Source organism: Alligator mississippiensis, chromosome 3 (assembly GCF_030867095.1).
Source record: "Alligator mississippiensis isolate rAllMis1 chromosome 3, rAllMis1, whole genome shotgun sequence".
Taxonomy (NCBI): Eukaryota; Metazoa; Chordata; order Crocodylia; family Alligatoridae; genus Alligator; species Alligator mississippiensis.
The window spans coordinates 31,829,055-31,849,486 of NC_081826.1; positions in this window are offsets into that span (position 1 = coordinate 31,829,055).

Here is a 20,432-nt window from a genome sequence, read left to right on the forward strand (position 1 = left end):
ATGTTATGTTACTTGAAGTTAGGTAATATGCCAACTTATATGAACAGTTTTATGCTGATGTAACTCTCTAACTTCTGTGGAATTGCTACTGATTTTATCTTCGTTTATGAGAAGAATCAGGCCCACGCAGTTCTGGAGATTAAATTTCTATGGTTTATATTGTACTTATTAGTGTGGTGTGTTTGTCAGGAAATGGGGAGCATTCTATGACCTACTCAATCATAACTATAAGTCTAAGCTTTGCTCAGTAACATGCACAAGCCACAACAGTATAGTTTTCCAAAAGATCCTAGGGTGCATTGTCCCCTGCATGGGAAAAAAAAAACAAGTGGGCAGCCAGATATATCCATAAGTTTAATTTGCTTTATAATCCTCTTTTTTGGAGAGGGAGAAGATGCAGGGTGATCCTCTGTAGAATGGACAGAGCCCTCTGTCATCATTGTTCAGATGCTCAGAGCTCTGGGGGTCATGTTAGATGGGAACAGTGAGGCTGTCTGAAGCATGGTGTTTGTGTCAGTATTAATTTTTAGTGCTTCCAGCTCTTTTCTGTAACTTTCACCCCAGATTTGCCCTACTTATATTCCTTTTGGTTGCAGAACTCTTAACTCCCTGGAGGTATATTTGTACTCCACCTATATAAAGCCCAGTTAAGTAGTCGTAGGGATGGGTGTAGGGGGCTGGGGGGGAGCAGATATCAGCTTTGTCCCATTTGTATAGAGCTTGGAGGCTAATGTATTCATTAGCATAAATTCTATGACCTCCCCTACTCCGCGCCCATCTAAGTTTTCCACATTTTCCTATGCAGGGCCTTTCCATGGTGTGTGGAGGGTGTGCAGTGGGCCTGCATGGCCATTCTCTGTGCACTTACATTTTACCGGTGATTTGAATATAGGTGAATTTCATGCTCAACATACACACATGTATGTTTGACTTCTAAGCTAATGTTTCTACCTGCCTTCAAACCACCTGTTGTGCTACATGACTGTTTTGTTGCATGCATAAACTGCATTTGTTGTTTTGTTTGTTTTAATTTTTTAAGGCAAGACATTGTTATTTGTTAAAAATGTTGGAAAAAACATTTTATATCTTTAACATCAAAAGCGAGCAAGAATGTTTACTAGGTGACTTATGCTGTCAGCTCTTTTTTTGCAGAAAAATCAGTTTGCTTCATTGAGCAAGGCTGTTCGTTTATTTAGATTTAAACGTTCCGTACCAGAGAATGCTCATCTAGAGCTCTGAGCACCTTTGACATAAATTTAAGAGCATAATAAAGTACCACCTTCAATCAAAGCAGCAGTATCATTGCCTCTGCAGAGTTAATTTAATCCAGCAATTAGAGTAATTCCTCTATAGAAGACAGAACAGCTAGGGTCTGTTACTGCCCCAAATCAAGGGTGTGTACAGAAGTTGCTTCTTTGCCATTTAAAACACTTGATTAGCATGACTTAATGGAAATGCATGGCTTTACAGCACTTTAAAAATTGGTAGAGCACTTTAAATTAACCCTTGTCAAATGAGTATTAAATTTGAAACAGTGTTTTATAGCACTTCAGCAACTTACAGCACTTCAAATAACTTCTTTATGCTGGTCAAATTTCTGGCAATACCACCAGTATCCCATGGGCTTTGTGAGCTTGGTTAGTGCTCCCTGGCATCACCAGAAGTAGCCCTGGAGCACTAGCCAAGCCTGCAAAAACCAACCCACCCTAGTCCTGCCAGCCAACTGATACAGCACTGATTGAGCCAGATGAGACTGGGGGAGGGGGCGGGGAGGCAGAGGGGGAGGGTGCATCCCCACTCCCGGGAACATGGCTTGCTCTGCAGCCAGAAGGGCTGGCTCGGTGCTCTGTGCACAGGCACACATGCACGCCATGCTCCCCCCACCCCACCCCCCGCTCGACCAGTGGCTGGGGACCAGAGGCTTGAAGGAGGGCCAGGCAAGAGCTGCTGCCCAGCCTTGTGGCAGACATGGTGTCCACTCCCAGCAACAGGGGGACATGCCATGGGTGGGACACATACACCTGCAATCCTGCATGGCTAGGAGCACTTGGAGCCAAGCCATGAGCCTGGGTGAGAGCTGCTGCCCAGCCTGTGGTAGACACGGTGTCCACTCCCAGCATGGGTGGTAGGATGAGAGGCTCCACCTTCTCCACTGGTCTGCTGCTGTCCACAGTCTCCTGCAGCCCCAGTGCCTTCTAGACCAGAAAGTGCAGGGAGGCTCAGAGGTCCCCCCCCAAACAAACACTGCACTTCTGTCATGTTTAAGAGAGCTGTAACTTTATAGTGCTATAAAAAATGATCTAAATTACAGTAAAATGTGCACAGAGCACTTCTGTACACACCCCAACTTGCTATGTAAAATGACCATTTCAGGTATATTCTGTGAACTACACCTTCTCTCCTTTCTAGGAACAAGAGAGACCTGGCTCTGTGATGAGGGTATACATTTCTCTAAACACCCATTCAGATTATAAGAACTCATTTGAGGCTACCATGTTAGGCAAAAGGAAATCTCTAGTATACATAAAACCTTTGGCCTACTGAGTTTTATTCTCTTCCCCAGCTAAACTGGGGAATATCTCTAGCAAATCAAGGTAGGCTATCATTGTAGACTGAGATCCTACCTTTCTCTCAATGTAGGTTTTACAAGGACATCTCTACAGAAGTTGCAAATAATTAATCGTCATCCTCCTACTTTGCCTTTATCTTCTATTGCTCCTGTTTTTTTCCATAAAAACATCCCAGTTCCTTAGGCAAAAGAAGACAAACAACCTCCATTTAAGGGGTGAAAAAAATAGTTTAATTATAAATTAGTAGGTAGTGCTATTTCTAATTCTGCCTTCCTTTATCAATGTCAGAATACAGAGTCCTACAATGTGGTTCTCTCAGAAGAGAATATCTATCTCAAGGATTCTAAAAGGATTCTAAAAGCCTATTTAAAATTAAAATTACAATTTTGTTTGGGAAGTGCTATTAATATAGGTTTATGTAGATCATGTACATCCAAATCTGACAGGAGTATGAATATTCCAAACATCTTGGATGTTTAAAATGTATTTATGAGATTTGCCATCCATGTAATTTTAAACTTCCAAGATGTTTGGAAGATTCATACTCCTCTCAGATTTGGATGTACATGATCTACATAAACCTATATTAATAGCAATTCCCAAACTTGTTGTGAATGTTAAACTAGTTCTAAAGATAGATTTTTTTTTCTCCAAGTCACAAAAAATATCTAGGCTAAAAGGCCCATAAATCAAGAATTACAATTCTTCCAGTTGGGGCCCCTAGAGGTTTTGTCATGTGTCTATTTCTAGAAATCCAAATCCTCCTATGTATAAACAATTGATTGCAGTAGCTATATTACTCCTAATATTCACACAACCCCACACATTCAAAGTCTATTTATTTAGCAGAACCTTTTTCACAGTGACAAATGAATTCCTTTTCTGAAGGAGAATATACAGGTGCCACCCAACTTAGGTAGATGACCATTCTCCAATGGATGGCAGAACTCATTTTGTCAGTTTCACAAACCTATTCACCTAACAGCTTCAGATACCACTGTTATGAAGACCCCAGCCATGATTCCCAGCAATGGGTGTTAAGGTGACTGAAGACAGATTTTCAAAAGATCTAATGACGGAGATAGTCAAGTATTAGAATTTTCAAAAGTGCCTGAATACCTAACTCCCATGGATTCCAATTTAAAATTACATTAGATGTTTGTGTCAGTGGTGCTCAACTTTTTTGTAAGCAGGGCCAGATTGGTAGTGCCTGGTCCCTCCACAGGCTGGATGCTGCCAGTGGAACCAATCTGTCACCTGGGGCATGAGTGGCAGGTCCTTATTTGGCCATGTGGAAAGAGGATATAAGGTGGGGCAGCCTGGCCTCGATCCAACCGCATGGAGAAAGGAGACTTGTCCTGGCCCCAAACCAGCCCAGCAGAAGGGGAGAGAGGGGAGGGCATGGCCAGGACCCAAACCAGCCATGCAGGGGAAGGGGGCATAACCTTGTCCCATGGGAAAAAGATGGGGTAGTCTGGTCCTCATCCAGCCAAGCAGGGAAAGGGGGCTTTCCTGGCCATGATTTGGCTATTCACGGGGAAGATTGTGGCCTGCACTGAGCTTGGGATTTTGGCAGCAGGGAGGGGTGGCAGTATTAACTGTCACTGTTCCCTGCTGCCAAATTTCCCAACTTGCATGAAGCCCCATGGGCCAGATTCCAAAGCTCCATGGGCTGCATTTGGCCTGTGGGCTGCAGGTTGAGCGCCTGTTGTCTATATCCTTAAAGATCCTTTAAAATCCTGTATTATCACAAAATTGTCATAATTTGTGACCTTGAAGATATGTACCATTTTATTATATAATGTATTTTAAAAGATGGGAGTAAGGTCTGCATAACGACAATTCACATTATGCTTTCATTATGCCTATTTAGAAAGCAAATGCATCATATAAAGAAGCCATCATGTGGGCAACCCTGCAGTCTTTTATTGATACTCATTTAGAAGTAGGATATGAGTCTGCTTAGCTACATTTTTAAGTCACTAATAGTTTTCAGTAAAGTTAAACAAAATTGCTAAAAGTAAAATTGATTTTCTTCCATGAGAGTTATAAAAGGGGCCTATAGATATACAAGATAAGGGCAACCAGCTGATCTGCAGCAGCTGAGGTTATAAAAAGAATATGCTCAGTAGCTAGCTGCCTGTACCTCAAAGGCAGCATTTAGAGATGTTGTGCTTACATATCTGGACCTGCATAAATTGCCCTTGTTGCTCATACTTAATTGTTACATGGACAGCAATATTTATGTAATAAAATTAGCTACTACAAAATGCATTCATAATTCCTAAGAACAATTTTCAACATCTTATTACATTTCCTTGTCAAAAACAAACTGCAAGATGCATTTCTTGGTTATATAGTCTCTTGTCTATATTGTAGGATTACAAAATATATTTTAGCATAGCATTTGAAATGGTAATAACTAAGCCAATTTTATATTCCCAATAATGTATAGATATATAGTGGGGAAAAAGTCTAAGACATAAGTAGTGTAATTATCATTATACAATAACTTAACTTGGAGTAAGGACAGTGCATTTAGTTCTGCATTTCTAGGCCCTTATCATGCAAACATTTTCACCAGGAGTTAAAAAGTCTACCCACGTCAAATGCTCCATCGGGTAAGAGCTGTCAAACCACTCCAGTTTCTGTAGCCAACAGTTTTCAAGTGAGTCATGTGACTAGTATCATATCTGATTTGAATAACCAGGTGCCTCATTAGTGTTGGAATCCTCTACTTAATGCTGGAGAGTCAGCCTTCGACACCAGTCCAGAACAGGGTTCTAGCTCATTCCTCTAGAGCCATAGTAAGACACCACTCTGCCACCATGTCCTAACAAGCATATTAGCTGCTGCCCCACTGGATTCAAGGGAGTTATAGGTGTGGCCTCAGTGGTACACATTCTTAAGGACTTTGTTGCAATGCAAACTTGGTTGTCTAAGGTTCACGTCTGCAAGATCACATTTGGACATGAAATTCACTCTTTTCTTTTTTAATAACTGTATTTGAAAATTATACATTTTTATTTTTGTATGTGTCTGACTCAAATTGTCATAAAGTTGTTATTTGCTGGCAATGCTTTTCAATGTAAGGAACGTGGAGGTCTTTGCACTGAGGAATTCACAATCTTACCAGATAAATGACAACAGCTAAGATGCAGAGTCCTTCGTGACTAAGATAGAATCATTAAAATTAGTGTATTAGCAGCTTTCATTCAGTCTTTTAAACAAAGGTTTATATCGTGCCTACAACAATAGGCCAACCAACTCCTGAGTTGCTAACTGAAGCACAATAATAAGAAGGAGTTAGTGGTTCAAATCTTACTGAAATTCAATGTGAGAGAAGCATCTCATTTCATTAGGTCACCTTAATAATTCAAGCTGTGGAGTTTTAATTTGATGTCAAAGTTGAGAACAAATAATTGATAGATTTAGAGATGTAAATGACATGATCAGAAAATTAGACCAGGCAGTGGAGAGATTGGCACCAGCAAGCTGGACAGAACAAAGAGTTGGTAGGAGGGACTGATGGCGGGCAGAAAGCAGGTTACTTAAAACAGAAAAGGAACTAACTTTAAAGCACACAGTAAAGTTAAGGAAAATTAAATTCTCTCTTGAGCAGTCATTTTTTAGATGCCCAAAGTGCATTGCTAAATTTAGACCTTGCTATAGTTATTGTACTTATTAAATTACTTAGCTAATGATGCTTCCAGCCAGGGTGAACTACGGAAGCAATTTCATAATAACCTGAATATCAGAGCCAAAGGCTATTTGTTTGCATCACTTCTAGCCATTTTCTGGAGTGATTCACTATAAGCGCAGATGTTGACTCATGTAGCTACGTTAGCACAATTTACTCATACTGTATTATTTAGCACCTGTTCATACTGGCAGCATATGTTCCAGCTACCCCTCTTCGGTTTTATCTTCATGCATCTAAGGTTTGTCTGTTATTTCCTCCAGTGGAATGAACACATTGCCTCTGTTTAACCATGACTTTCACTTTCATTCAAAGATCTAAAAAAACCTTTATAAACATTAATTAAAGGGTTACATCATCCCACTGAAACAGGGACTAGATAGATTTTTAACAGTGCACCACAACAGAACATGGAAAGGAATGAAGAATACTATATCAAATTGAAGGTGATGATATATATTTTACAGCAGGCAGGAAAAATATACTGGAATTTGGCCATAATACCAAGGTTAACAATGAGCTGTAAAATCTTTCATGATCACAAATGGTCCTTAGGTTCCCTTTTGATCAAAAATGGCTGTTTAATTTCTGATGATTTAAATCATCACAAGAAGACCAAGGTAGGAAATGGGTCTAACAAATCACTTAGAATGATTCTCCAAGATTCTAAAATGGTCCAGGTAACTAAGCTGAACACCCTTTTCAGTGCACTGTAAGATGTGGAGAAGAACTCATTCTTCAGAGTTATCATAATCCTTTTATTATATTGGTAGCATTCAAGTACAAGAAGATGAATAGATAAAGCCCACGTATAAACATAGGAAATGTAAATGGAACTGATATCCTTATTCTACCTTCAAACATTATCTTAAATATTTGATTAGATTTTAAGAAGCCCATCACCCTAACATATACAGATCTTAACATCTTAACATATACAGATTTTTCTTGATCTGCTGATACTGACAGCCTGGTAATGTCGTTCTTACTAAAGCAAAACAATCTTCTCTAAATTTAAAAATATGCTCTTTTCAAGATATTGTAAAATATTCCTTTCTCATTCATTGTTTATAAATCCATGGCACCCAATGCATGTCAAAAGCTTTGAAATTATATGCATATACGTGCATGCAAATGTTTGCTTCCAAATTATGTTTATGTATATGGACAAATTGAGATGTTGCTCCATTCTTGCATTTTTATTTTCCATGTTAATTAAAAACTTGTCCAGATGGCACTATACAAATGTCTTTCATGAGGATTTCTGGCTTTGTAATGCTTCTAGCCACCTTAAAACCCAGCATGTGAATCCATCTGGGAAATATATTTACTTGGTTCATATTATGTATGGTATTGTGAGAGTTCACAAGCATGTACCAGGACCGTTTGCCCAAGGTTTTCTTTGTATCTTCAAAAATCTCATCTATCTATCTATCTATCTATCTATCTATCTATCTATCTATCTATCTATCTATCTATCTATCTATCATATATAAACAAATGTATATAAATGCCTCAGAAGTAAGATGAACAGAATAGTACACATTCAATTACCTAATTATAGATGACCTCCCTGCCTGATTGCTAACAGCAGAAAGAACCAACATCAATATATCTAAGGGTCCTCTAGACAAACAATGAACCCCTGCTTCAGCCCACACAGAGGTATAGGGAAACCAAACACCCCTAGATGCCCTTACCACAGACTTTCTACACTCAAAAGCAATGTGAGACACTGAGCAAACAGATACTTGTTCATGAACGGAAAGGGAGCACAGACACATACTTGGGAAAAGTTAGCAACAATAAAATGACAGCCAAATTTCTGGGAATTGTGGCAGTGAGCTGTCTAACTCCCATCTAATCCATCACTTTAATATCCTGCAGACAACAGTCACTTGGCTGGCTTCCTCACCCAGGCCCAAACTGCATCCACAGTTTGGATCTGTGACTAGCAGCAGTCCAAATCTCTCTCTGCTGGTCTGTCTCCATTTTTAAGGGAACTGTTTGCCTGGCTCTTCCAGGAAGTGCCACCATCTAACCCGGTTTACAGATTAATGATTATTTAGAAGATACTGGGAAAACAGGATCCAACTAGAATCCACTCAGTTCTGGTTGTCCTCTTACTGTGAAGATTGCTGCAACATTTTCACAATTTGGGTGAGTCTGCACTGTCTCTTGCTAGAGTCCTTTGTGTTCTCTCCTGCAGGAAAGCACCTTTGGGAAAGAAACTAAAAAATTTCAGCACCTTTGAGTGGCTTCCTAGCTACTTGGAAATGTTCCCAAGATAAGAGCATTTTCCCTTTGCTGAGAGTCCATCATTCCCCCAAATCCACTTGTATACAACTCCCCAAGTATTCCTAGGACTGTCAAGAATGATGTCCTGCAGCATGCCAAGCCCATCCCCACTACTATGCACATGCTAAACCCATACATGAAGCAGAGAAGCACACCTGCCTCTGCTCTCAAGACCTGCCTCCATCTCCAACTTGCTCAAGAGAAGCAGTGTGTGCAATACTCCATTTCTGGGTTTTTGGTACATGCAGAGTGGGGTAGGTAGGCAGGGCATGCTTTTGGCCTCACTCTCTGGTGTTCGCACCGAATTTATGACCCAGATATCTTATTCCAGGTGGACTCAAACCCTCAGACTGACAATGATTTCTTCCATTTGGTAATAGGCAAATGTTATCGATACACAGTGATAGCAGGCAAGGCAAACAAAATACCGCCCCCCTTCTATTTATCTACCAGTTCCAGGGTTCACAGAGGAAAGGTGTGCCTGGCCAATATGCATACTTCACCCTGTGGTTCTTTCTTGAATGTCAGCAGTCTTGGAGGTTGAGGGCTGAGGCCCACCTCCCCCCGTGGGGCAGGTGAGACAGTTTGGTGGTGTGTCCTCTGTCCATGGTGGCCTCAGGTTCCCCCCCCAGGGACCTTTTGCTGCTCTTAAATCCTTCCTTTAGCATTCTTTCCTCCTGATGATACTTCATTTCCAGGCGTTGTTGGTTGGTCTCCCTGTGGTCATCATGCTGTCCATGTTTTATTCTATCAGCATATTCCTTTGCTCCAACAAACCCATCACATACAAGCAGCTTATTTTGGTCACTTACTAGTGTCATAATTTGGGCATGCCTGGCCTCCTAATTTGGTCCATCTACCAAAACCAGAAATCCCAGGGCCTTTGCAGCCCTGCACTGTGACCTGGCACCAACACAGCAAGCCTTTCTTTGTTATGGGTTTTCAGGGAGCAATGTGCAAATTTCCCAGTCTGTTTGTCTGCTAGCTTCAGACACACTGGACCTTGAAGGAAACTTTGTGACAACAGGCTTTTATAAACCAATTAACTCTTGCCATTCCCTTGATCCATTGTTCTAATGCTATATCTACTTTACCTACAAGCCAATTCCTAAAAGAAAATCTCTAAATATCATTATCTAGCCATCATCTGGAGCACTACAGAAGTAGCATAGGCATACTGTGGCCTGAATAACCTTATTTGGGAAGTACCCAAGCACTGCATTGTGCCATGTAGATACACTCAAAGAACATGTTCTCTACAATTGTAGATATTTCTTTAAAAGATAGAGTTCAGATTAAGACAAGAAACACTAACATTAGAGAGACTCAATTAACCTTAGCAATATTGGATGACTTGAATGTTCATTTCTGTATGAGGCTCTGATCTGCATGTTTAACACTGATTTTAGTGGGAGACATGCATAAACACTCCCATATTCTGTTTTCTAAATGCGGGGGGTGGGCTGGACTTTTATACGTTTGCTATCTCAGCAATATTAGAGAAACTGGCTTTTACACACATTCTGATTGCACCCATTTAAAATCAGACAAGTAGAGACAAATAGGTCTCATCGAAGTTGGAAAACTAATGGATATTCTAGCAGCTTGTACTTCTTGACCAGGACAGGATAGTCCTTTACAGTATATTTTCTAGTACTTTGCTTAACCTAGTTTTCAATATTTTAAGAAGGACTTTTTCCATTTCCCTTGGAAAACTATCATAAAGATCTATGTTAGGTTAAAATGTCCTTTTCTTGGCTTCTCTAGTTTTACTTTACTACATCCCTTTTCTTTCTTTTGTTTTCAGCCTTCAACATAGCAGCATGTTTCCACTTTAGAATATTATCAAGATTCAGTGGACAGGGGAATGGAGTGGCAGTGAGATGGGTTTGGGTGAAATCCTGGTTCAGTGAAATCAGTGGCAAAATTCCTAACATCAATAGGGCCAGCATTAAACATGTGGGATGAAATTCTGCACTGCACAGAGATGCAGCAGGGAACACAAAAAGACCAAGGATCTCCGTTGGGATCTACACTTTGTGCCCTTCTGATCCTGGACTGGCTGAGAGCTGGTGAGTGTACTTGTATATCTTATCCCTGAGGGTTTGTTTAAGACAGAGCAGCAACCTTGGGCTGTCCTATGGGCTGTAGCACTGCCCAAAATCTCCCCAGAATTGTCTGCTGCAACCCATCTCAGTCTGGTCCTACCAACCTCAACCCTGCCTCTGTGCTAGGTTCTGTGAGAGAAGCCTCTGAAGACGGGTTCCCTTACAGCTGCCTTCTACAACACCACTACTGCGTGGAGAATCCTCCTCAAGCTGGGCACCCTTCCCACCTCCACCCCTCTTTTATATCACTTTAGCTTCTTTATCTTATGTGAGACAAGCTAAAGGAGTGGGGGAAAAGATCTTACTCCTGGTCTTTAGTCCCAGCTCTGGTGGTGACTTGGTGTTTGACCTTTGATGAATCTCATGAACTGTCTCCTTTTCATCAGCTGTAAAATGGAAATTTCCCAATGTTTAAAGGTGTTTTGCAATCTCAAGGTATAAATATCCTGTGCAAGAGAAAATATTATGGATTGACGTAAACTACAGCCTATGAAAGCTCATGCCTCTCCTAATGAGCTAATCTACAAGGTATCACCCTTCTGTAGTTTTTATGTATTATTAAGCATTTGCTCCCTGAGTATAGATTTAGTTGAATACATTTTCAGCATTACCTTTTATAATATGAACACAGCTCCAGCTGTTGTTAAGAATATTCACTACTTTGCTGATCATCTACAATCCTCTTGCCTAGTATTCTTGATAATTCCTATAAAACCTCATTCTGTCACCAGCAATATATATTTTACTGAAAGCTGTGTGTCCTTGGCTTGTCAGAAACTGCAGCCTTCATTTTCTCCTTTCACCCATAGTTTTATGTGTACTAAGCTTAAGAAGTATTATAGCTGCTGTAAGTCATTTATTTTTCCAGGATCATTGTATAGAAAAACAAGTAATTTATGGGACAAGCTATTACTTCATGATATTATGTCCAGCTCTTGTTTTTTGCACAATCATTGTCCTTTAAATTCCCTTCAGGCTGCTTTAATGTAAATTCCTTACTGGTTTTTTTATTGCTATCTTTGCAATGCCTATGATTTCTAGGTGTGTTTCTTCATAATGTTGCCTAACATTTTGTCTTTAGGTACCGCATTTACCCTGCTCTATTCTATCATTTGCATTCTGCAACCTCTGTAAAACATTCACCTGCCTAAAACTCAGTCTGCTGATTTAATAACGAATTTATTGAATAATCACAGAGATGAAGTGTGATGGTAATGAAAATATCTCTCCTGTGAATCATGCCACTCATGACTGTGCATGGCATCTAGCATCCAAAGCTAGATCTAAGGCCCCAGGCACACCCCTTGTCTGTACTCCATACCAGGGTGCTCAATCCCCAGCCTGCAGGCATTCCCAACAGATCTGTGGGAAGCCCATGGGCCGTTCCTAGCTGGACAGAAGTCATGCAAGGCCTCAGAGCCTGATCCCAGATAAGCAATGGCCAGACAAAGGTGGCATGAGGTCCTGGGACCTCATCTGGCTTGCAGGACAAAAACTGTGAACACCGCTGCAGTGGTTAGAAATAATAGGAGTATCTGTTCCCTCAGGGCATGGGAGGTCCAAGGGGGACTCAAGCAACAGACTTATACCTGTTCGGGTGAAGTGACTCGAGATATGCTGCACTCTGTTCCTGTCATGCACACAATGATCTGCTGGAATGGTGTTTTTCAGGCCCCTTACCAAGTGAATCTTGCAGCTGTTGGCTACAAATGTCCAACTCAGGATCCTTAAAATTCTAGTTTATTAGGCTGATTGAAACACTGTAATCATAAACCTTGGGGCTGGTCCCCCCACACACACACATGCACACATGCACACACACACACACACAGTAGCAGGCTACAGAGTCAGGTATACCTATCCTACAAGCACTGGAGTCTGTCGTTGAGGCTTCTTTCAGCGTGGTGTTATCTTCCAGAAGGGGGTCGCCGGCTGGTCCTTCTGGCTGGACAGGTCTGGTCGAGTTGGAGATCAAGAGGGCGCCACTGAGGGTCACTTTTCACTGCCTTTTATCTGTCCCTGGCAGACTTTGGTGACTCTGCAAGCAGACCTGGACAGGTTGGACAAGTGGGCAGAAAACAACAGAATGCAGTTCAACAAGGAGAAATGCGAAGTGCTGCACCTAGGGAGGAAAAATGTCCAGCACACCTACAGCCTAGGGAATGACCTGCTGGGTGGCACGGAAGTGGAAAGGGATCTTGGAGTCCTAGTGGACTCCAAGATGAACAGGAGTCGGCAGTGTGACAAAGCCATCAAAAAAGCCAATGGCACTTTATCGTGCATCAGCAGATGCATGACGAATAGGTCCAAGGAGGTGATACTTCCCCTCTATCAGGCGCTGGTCAGACCGCAGTTGGAGTACTGCATGCAATTCTGGGCGCCACACTTCAAGAGGGATGCGGATAACCTGGAGAGGGTCCAGAGAAGGGGTCACTCGTACGGTCAAGGGCCTGCAGACCAAGCCCTACGAGGAGAGACTAGAGAAACTGGATCTTTTCAGCCTCCGCAAGAGAAGGTTGAGAGGCGACCTTGTGGCCGCCTATAAGTTCATCACAGGGGCACAGAAGGGTATTGGTGAGTATTTATTCACCAAGGCGCCCCCGGGGGTTACAAGAAATAATGGCCACAAGCTAGCAGAGAGCAGATTTAGATTGGACATTAGGAAGAACTTCTTCACAGTTCGAGTGGCCAGGGTCTGGAACGGGCTCCCAAGGGAGGTGGTGCTCTCCCCTACCCTGGGGGTCTTCAAGAGGAGGTTAGATGAGCATTTAGCTGGGGTCATCTAGACCCAGCGCTCTTTCCTGCTTATGCAGGGGGTCGGACTCGATGATCTATTGAGGTCCCTTCCGACCCTAACATCTATGAATCTATGAATCTATGACTCCCCAGTTTTCAGATTTGCCCAATCCAGGGGTCATTGACCCTCGTGGGACTTTCCCCCCCTCGGTGGCTACTGGACAACATCTGTCAGTCCCAGGGGTCGTCCGCATGTACGTGCAGGTTTGGGAGTCCATTGATGAATTTAGAATAGTGCTCTGGGAGCAGTTGATCTGGAGATATTCAGCCCAAAAGTTGGTCTCTGGCATTGATTAACTCAGGCCAGGGCTTCTAGCCCTTGATCAGTGACTTTAGAGATTTCCCGGTTGTTACATTGTCTTCTGTTGAGTTCTTCCCTTGGTTGATCTGCAGCTTCCAGGTGTTAATTGCTGCTTGCTACCTTGTTACACATTCAATCACTGATTCACTTGCTCTTTCAGGGGCCAGCCTGATACAGAGAAGGACAGTTTGATTCCTGCCCTTGTTAACATTGTTACAATGTATAACTTACTAAAACACATCTAGTTGAAAGTTGAAAGGTGAGGAGTATAAAATATAAGCTACAAATGCCATGGCACACAAATAGATAAAAATACCAAACTACAAGGGGAGATACAAAATGCACACATACAAATTTTAAAACACAATTCCTTATCTTAAAGTGAAAGAGAGAGGAAGGAAGAAAAGGTAGAAAAAGAGAAACGTATCTAAAGAGGGGAGAGCAAATGCAGGCGAGAGGAAAAGGGGGCTTTCTGCTACACAGCTAACACCCCAGTGAGATGTATGGAGCACTCCCAGACCATATGCAAATGGACTACCTCTTATTAATATTAGGTCAGCAGCTTTACCTTGAAAGGTGTTGCAGAGGCCTTTGCACCTCTCAGCTGCCTGCCAGTTTTCCATTGGTGGTCATATGTGGAAACTTGCAATTTCTGGGAAATTGTTTACATATTTAGGTGTGGTGAATCAAATAAAAGGTTTACATGTGGTATTTGGTGAGTCAAATACATATGAATGCAGTGTCATTTTACAGTAATGTAACTACAGGTGCTTGACCAGGGCATCAGGCCCAGGCACCAACTTAGAGGGAGTGCAACAATGGCAGCTGTTCCCAAAGCTGGCCCAGCTGCCACTTCTGCCCCTGCCACTACTCCAGCTAGGGTGCAAGGAACTACTTGGTATACCTTAGTAAGGTCATATTCTAGTGTATAGGTCTGAAATGCATGGCTCTTGTGGCAGTATTTTATGATGTAGTGCTATTTGAAGCTGTAGACAGAACCAACTTTCATGTCCACAGGAAGCAATGAGAAAAAAACATTCAACCAGAGCAAGAGCATTTGGGGTTGCTGTTGAGAGCAGAAAGAAGAGCCTGAAGGAAGGGAAGAGTATAGCCAAAAATCATTGTAAAAGCACAGAGCAGAAAGGAATGGAAAGTGTAAAAGGTTTGGGGGAGAACTGACAGGTGCAGAAGAGCTTCCAGGTTGGATTGACACAACCCCAGAGGGACATCATTCAGATTCCACACCTTCTTGAAAGGGATAGTAGGTAACGGTGAGGATAAATCAGAACTCTTAGAGTCCCATTTAAATAGGATGAGCTGTGTACAAGGTGCACGCAGGGATGATAGGGCCATAGCAGAGAAGCTAAATGAATCTTGGCGTCAGGTTTTATTGCATTCACCTGGGAGTTCTGAAGGATCTCAAAGGTGAAACTGCAGAACTGCTGGCAATCATACGTCACTACAAATATCACTACAAATGGCCTCTGTGCCACAGGGCTGGTGAGTTGCCCGCATAACACTCCACTACAAAAAGTGCTCCAGAACTGACCCTGGGAACTATGAACCAGTGAGTCTCACTTCTGGCTGTGCAGAGGCAGAAGGGCACAGCTTGGCCCTGGTCCAGCTGTGTGGTGGAAGGCGGCTTGGGCTGGTCCAGCTTGGTCCTGTGGGGAGGAAGGTCTGTGACCAGCCCTGATCCACCCTGTGGTGGGAGGGATCATGGCCCAGCCCCAACCTGGCCCAACATTTTTCTGTGACAAATGTTGCTTACTTCACATCACTGCTTGATTAATCTGTTAAGCAGCTGTATTTGTGTTTGCAGAATATGGGTTGCTATGCATTCATTTTACCACCTCCACACCTCAGAGAGAGGGGGGCATGGCTCAGCCCCACAGAGGGGGAGAGAAGGGGACACAGCGTGACCCCAACCTGGTTGCCCAGAGGGAAGGGCATGTGGCCTGGCTCCGCTCTGGCTATGGTAGGGGTGTATCATGGCCCAGCTCTGACCTGCACCGTGGGGCTTGTCGCTGTGGCAGCGGGGAGGGATGGCAGCACTGCCACTGCTCCCTGCTGCTAATTTCCCACTCCATGGGGCTTTCTCTCCTTTTATGCCTAAACTGCCTGGTGGTCCGAAGGCCTTATCTTATCAGTCTCAGGGTCGGTCCTGCTTCTGTCAATAGCTAGCTCATCTTGCTTATAGCAAACAAAAACAGACCTTTGTTTCACAAATTTGGAGTCTCTTCAGCAATTTATTTTCCTCTTCTTATGTCTTTCCTCTTCTTACTTCTCTTAAGACCTGGGTTTTTTAAAGGTATTCAGTGCCTAAAGATGAAGAGAGACACCAGCTCAGATTTTCAGAGTCTCTATGTACCTAATCCCTTCGTGTCTCTTGTACTTTCTGATTTAATCCATTTACTCTATTCTGAGCCCAGCTATAAACCCATTTGCCATCAATCTGAGGCCCTAATTATCCCAACTGGGTTGTCATTTGCTCAGGCATGGGAAGCAGAAGCACTTAGCAAGGATTTAACTCCCCCTTGACAGATCTGGTGCACCATGTCACATACTTCTCTCCCCCACTCTCTACACACACACACACACACACACACACACACACACACACACACACACACACACACACACACACACCTTCCCCTCAGATAGGAATTTGCTTGTGGATTTTATTTGCTTATCTGGATATGCATTAGCAAGGCAACCAAAGTTGAACTAAATTGCTTTTTTATCTACTTTTCCTTTATGAATCAATACATGTGTCACAGTAATGTATTTTAAACAGCAAGCAATGCTAGATGTTTCTTTTAGTCGAGAGATGTCCAAATATTTGCTAGGTATCTTTGGAGTGCTGATTCCTTCAAAGCACAAAAATGGTATAATTTTCTTCTTTTGCAGTTTATATAAAGATGTTTTCCATCTTCAGGATCATTCACGCTCTTTAAAATATTTTTGATAATCCTACATGCAAGTCTTAATATTTCTTTTATCGTTTTTAAAATTTTCCTGTTGTTTTCTCCCTGGGCAATTTAACAATCCTGATGGCATGAGGTACATATTCTAATGCAAAAAGAACCACCAGAAAGCTATAGGCTGGGTTTTACATGCACCAGGCTCTTTATGTTTCGCTGACCTTGTAGGACCACCATGTGAGGAAATACCTCTGCCATGAGGACATTGTATGGGCTATGCTTATAGCAATGCATCAGAGTCCCTGCACAAGCAGCATGCTGGGATGGAGCGTAATTGCAGCATGCTGCACTCCACCTCATACGGAGTCACTATCACTAAGGGTAGTGTTTATCATTAAGGGTAGTCAGGCCCACTATAAGACTGAGAATATAGAAGACACACAGATGGATTTCAAACAGTTATCTCATTCCCACACTCTTGCACTAAGCATAAATCAGCCAAAATGGAGAATGGGAGTCCCTGTATGTATTGCCAGTCTCTTGGATTTGGATGCAGTAGTAGCTTGCTTCTGCCAGCATGAGTTCTCTCTAGCGCAGAGTTTTGGTCCGTGCTATTATCAGGCTACCATCATAATCATTAGGAGTTCACGAAAGGGATGATATGATGACGGTGACTGCAACAGCAGGGAACTGTCTCCATGACCAAGGAGTTCCCTTTCAGTCCTATGTTCTGATCATGTGTCCATTGCTCCAGCTTCTGAGACTCTGTTTCTTTTTTCTGTGACAAATGTTGCTTACTTCACATCACTGCTTGATTAATCTGTTAAGCAGCTGTATTTGTGTTTGCAGAATATGGGTTGCTATGCATTCATTTTACCACCTCCACACCTCAGAGCTTTGGCAACAATAACATATTCTTAAAAAAAGAAAAGAAATACTGTTAACTCTTTACTAGCTCCCATGATGAGAAAATCAAACCACATCATCATTGACTGAAATGTGGCTTTCCGGTAAATCTTGTATATGGGGTGGCAAAGATGCTTCACCTCGGGAAAGGAACTAAGAAGGAATTATGCTTCAGAGAAACATACATTCTCTTTGCTTTGTGAGATAGTAGTGACTAGTGACAAAGTAACGTGCACTTCAACAGGAGCTGGGAGCCGTGACAAGATGAGAGAGAAAAGGGCTCCATTTACTCCCACCTCCTTTTGGGGCCACAGGGTAGAGCAGAAATATCTATATCTATATACAAAAAAAAAAAAATGCCACATTTATCCACATATTGCTTGCACCTTTTCCCCAAAAATCAGCCTTCCAAAATGGTCTTAAGTGTGGGAGCTAATTTATCTAAGCTTGAGTGGAGGAATGGAAGCATGGAGACACTGTAAAATGGCTGTGGTGCTTCCCATGGAGGAGGGTCAGAGTTCACTCTTCAGGGTCAGAGCTAAAGAGTTAACCCATTCACCGCCACTGTGGAACTGGCAAGAGCACTGGCGATGCGTAGGGGGAGCTCCCCACTTGCTGCCACCATGCTCCCACCACCAACAGCGCTGCTGCTGCCTGCGGGAGCTCGCCATGCCCCCCCAGCCTCTGGGGGCACATGGCATTCATGGGCAAGAGCTTCTGGCTAAGCAGCCAACAACTGCTGCCAATTCAACAGAGGCTGCAAGAGGGTTAAAAAGTTAGCTTTTACTTGAACGGCACCAGTCAGGATTCAGCCATGTGGTAAAATCCCTTGCAGTCAGAATTTAGCCATGCCTCTAGAAAAATCATTTTTTCTTCATTCTGTCTTTGAAAACTAGGCACATATGGGTATGTGTGATATGCTAGAAAAGATGGTAATTGCTTTTGCTGTAGTAGCTGTCATTCAGGAATGTGCTGCCTAGTTCCCATGTTCGTGTTCCAATAAAACTCTTTTTATTGTTCACTAAAAATGGCTTGCTTTGACAGTTCTTTATAATAGCTCTTAACAATAAGCACACAGAGCCTGAGCCTACTTACCACATAGCCACTCCCCGATCAGTTTGCATGAGAGGCCAACACGAGTTCCTCCTCTGAGGTGCACAGGCCATGTCACCAGCTAGTTGTAACCATCAGGGAAAAGCAATAGATTCTAGTCTTTCAATACAGAAATTTGCCAATACCCAATATCTGCACAAACCTACCCTGTTACTCCCTAAATGAAAATTTAAAGTCTCTCCTAAATGGCCACAAGCTAGCAGAGAGCAGATTTAGACTGGACATTAGGAAGAACTTCTTCACAGTTCGAGTGGCCAAGGTCTGGAACGGGCTCCCAAGGGAGGTGGTGCTCTCCCCTACCCTGGGGGTCTTCAAGAGGAGGTTAGACGAGTATCTAGCTGGGGTCATCTAGACCCAGCACTCTTTCCTGCTTGTGCAGGGGGTCGGACTTGATGATCTATTGAGGTCCCTTCCGACCCTAACATCTATGAATCTATGAATCTATGAATCTAAAATAAGTGTGGCACTCTTCATATGTGTGTTAATTTAGGCCTTTGAACAATTTCCTAATAGGCCCTTTCATTCCTTTAAATGTTTTATTTGCATTTTCACGCCCATTTCAGACACGTAGAGCATTTATACATGTACATTTGTCTGCTCCAGTGCATCTGAGCAGATTCAATTAATAGAGTCTGCTCCTTACGCAAGCTGATGAGCCTAGCGCTGTGTCACATGCATCTGTATAAATGGCGAAATGTGCGTCAGCACTGAGAAAATGGCAGCAGTGTGTTTCTGACCTAAAACACCTTCTATGTGTTTTAGTTCAAAAGCACACCACCACCATTTTCTCAGCACTACTGATGTGCATTTCACTGTTTATACAAATGCCCGAGGTTGCTACAACCAGCTCCATGGGCAGAGTTTGCCATTTCATTTAATCCATAGTTCCTTCCTTACACCATTTCCTCAAAAGATAAAGAATAAAACACTAAAGACATTTATAACATGTCTCCAGGGGAACATAGTGTAGAACTGTTTGATGCCTGTGGCCTAAACCATCCTTATCCATGAACAGAGGGCAAGTCAGGGAAGGATAAGTTCATAGAGATTCCCCTTCAACTGTTTTAGCCTAATCATTCATAGGGGAGGAGGGGGTTTGCTACTCTTCATCATAGGCCTTTGATTTCATAGATTTAATAGATTTCATAGACATTAGGGCTGGAAAGGACCTCGTAAGATCATTTGGTCCAGCCCCCTGCCCCAGGGGCAGGAAGTCAGCTAGGATCAAAGGGTCCCAGCAAAATAAACATTTAAATGTTTCTTGAAAGTGTCCAGAGTAGGAGCTTGCACCACCTCTGGGGGGAGTCTGTCTCAGGCCTTGGGGGCTTGGACAGCAAAGAAGTTTGTCCTTATGTCCAGCCTAAAATGGTCTTGCAGGAGTTTGTGACTGTTGGACCTTGTTATCCCCTGGGGAGCTCTGGTGAACAGGTATTCCCCCAGATTCTGATGCACACCCCTTATGTACTTATAGTACTTATAGTCTGCCACCAGGTCCCCCCTGAACCTGCAGTTCTCCAGGCTGAAGAGTCCCATACCACATCTAAACATGCACGTCTTTGAGCACATTTACACATGCATTAATGCACTTTAGTTAATGCAAATTAAACCTAGTACCTCCATTGTGAGGTACTAGGAAAATGTGCTCTAGCTTGTCTTAATGCACATTAACTAGAGAGCAAATGGCTCCTATACACATGCAGGGAGGCTGCTCTGACA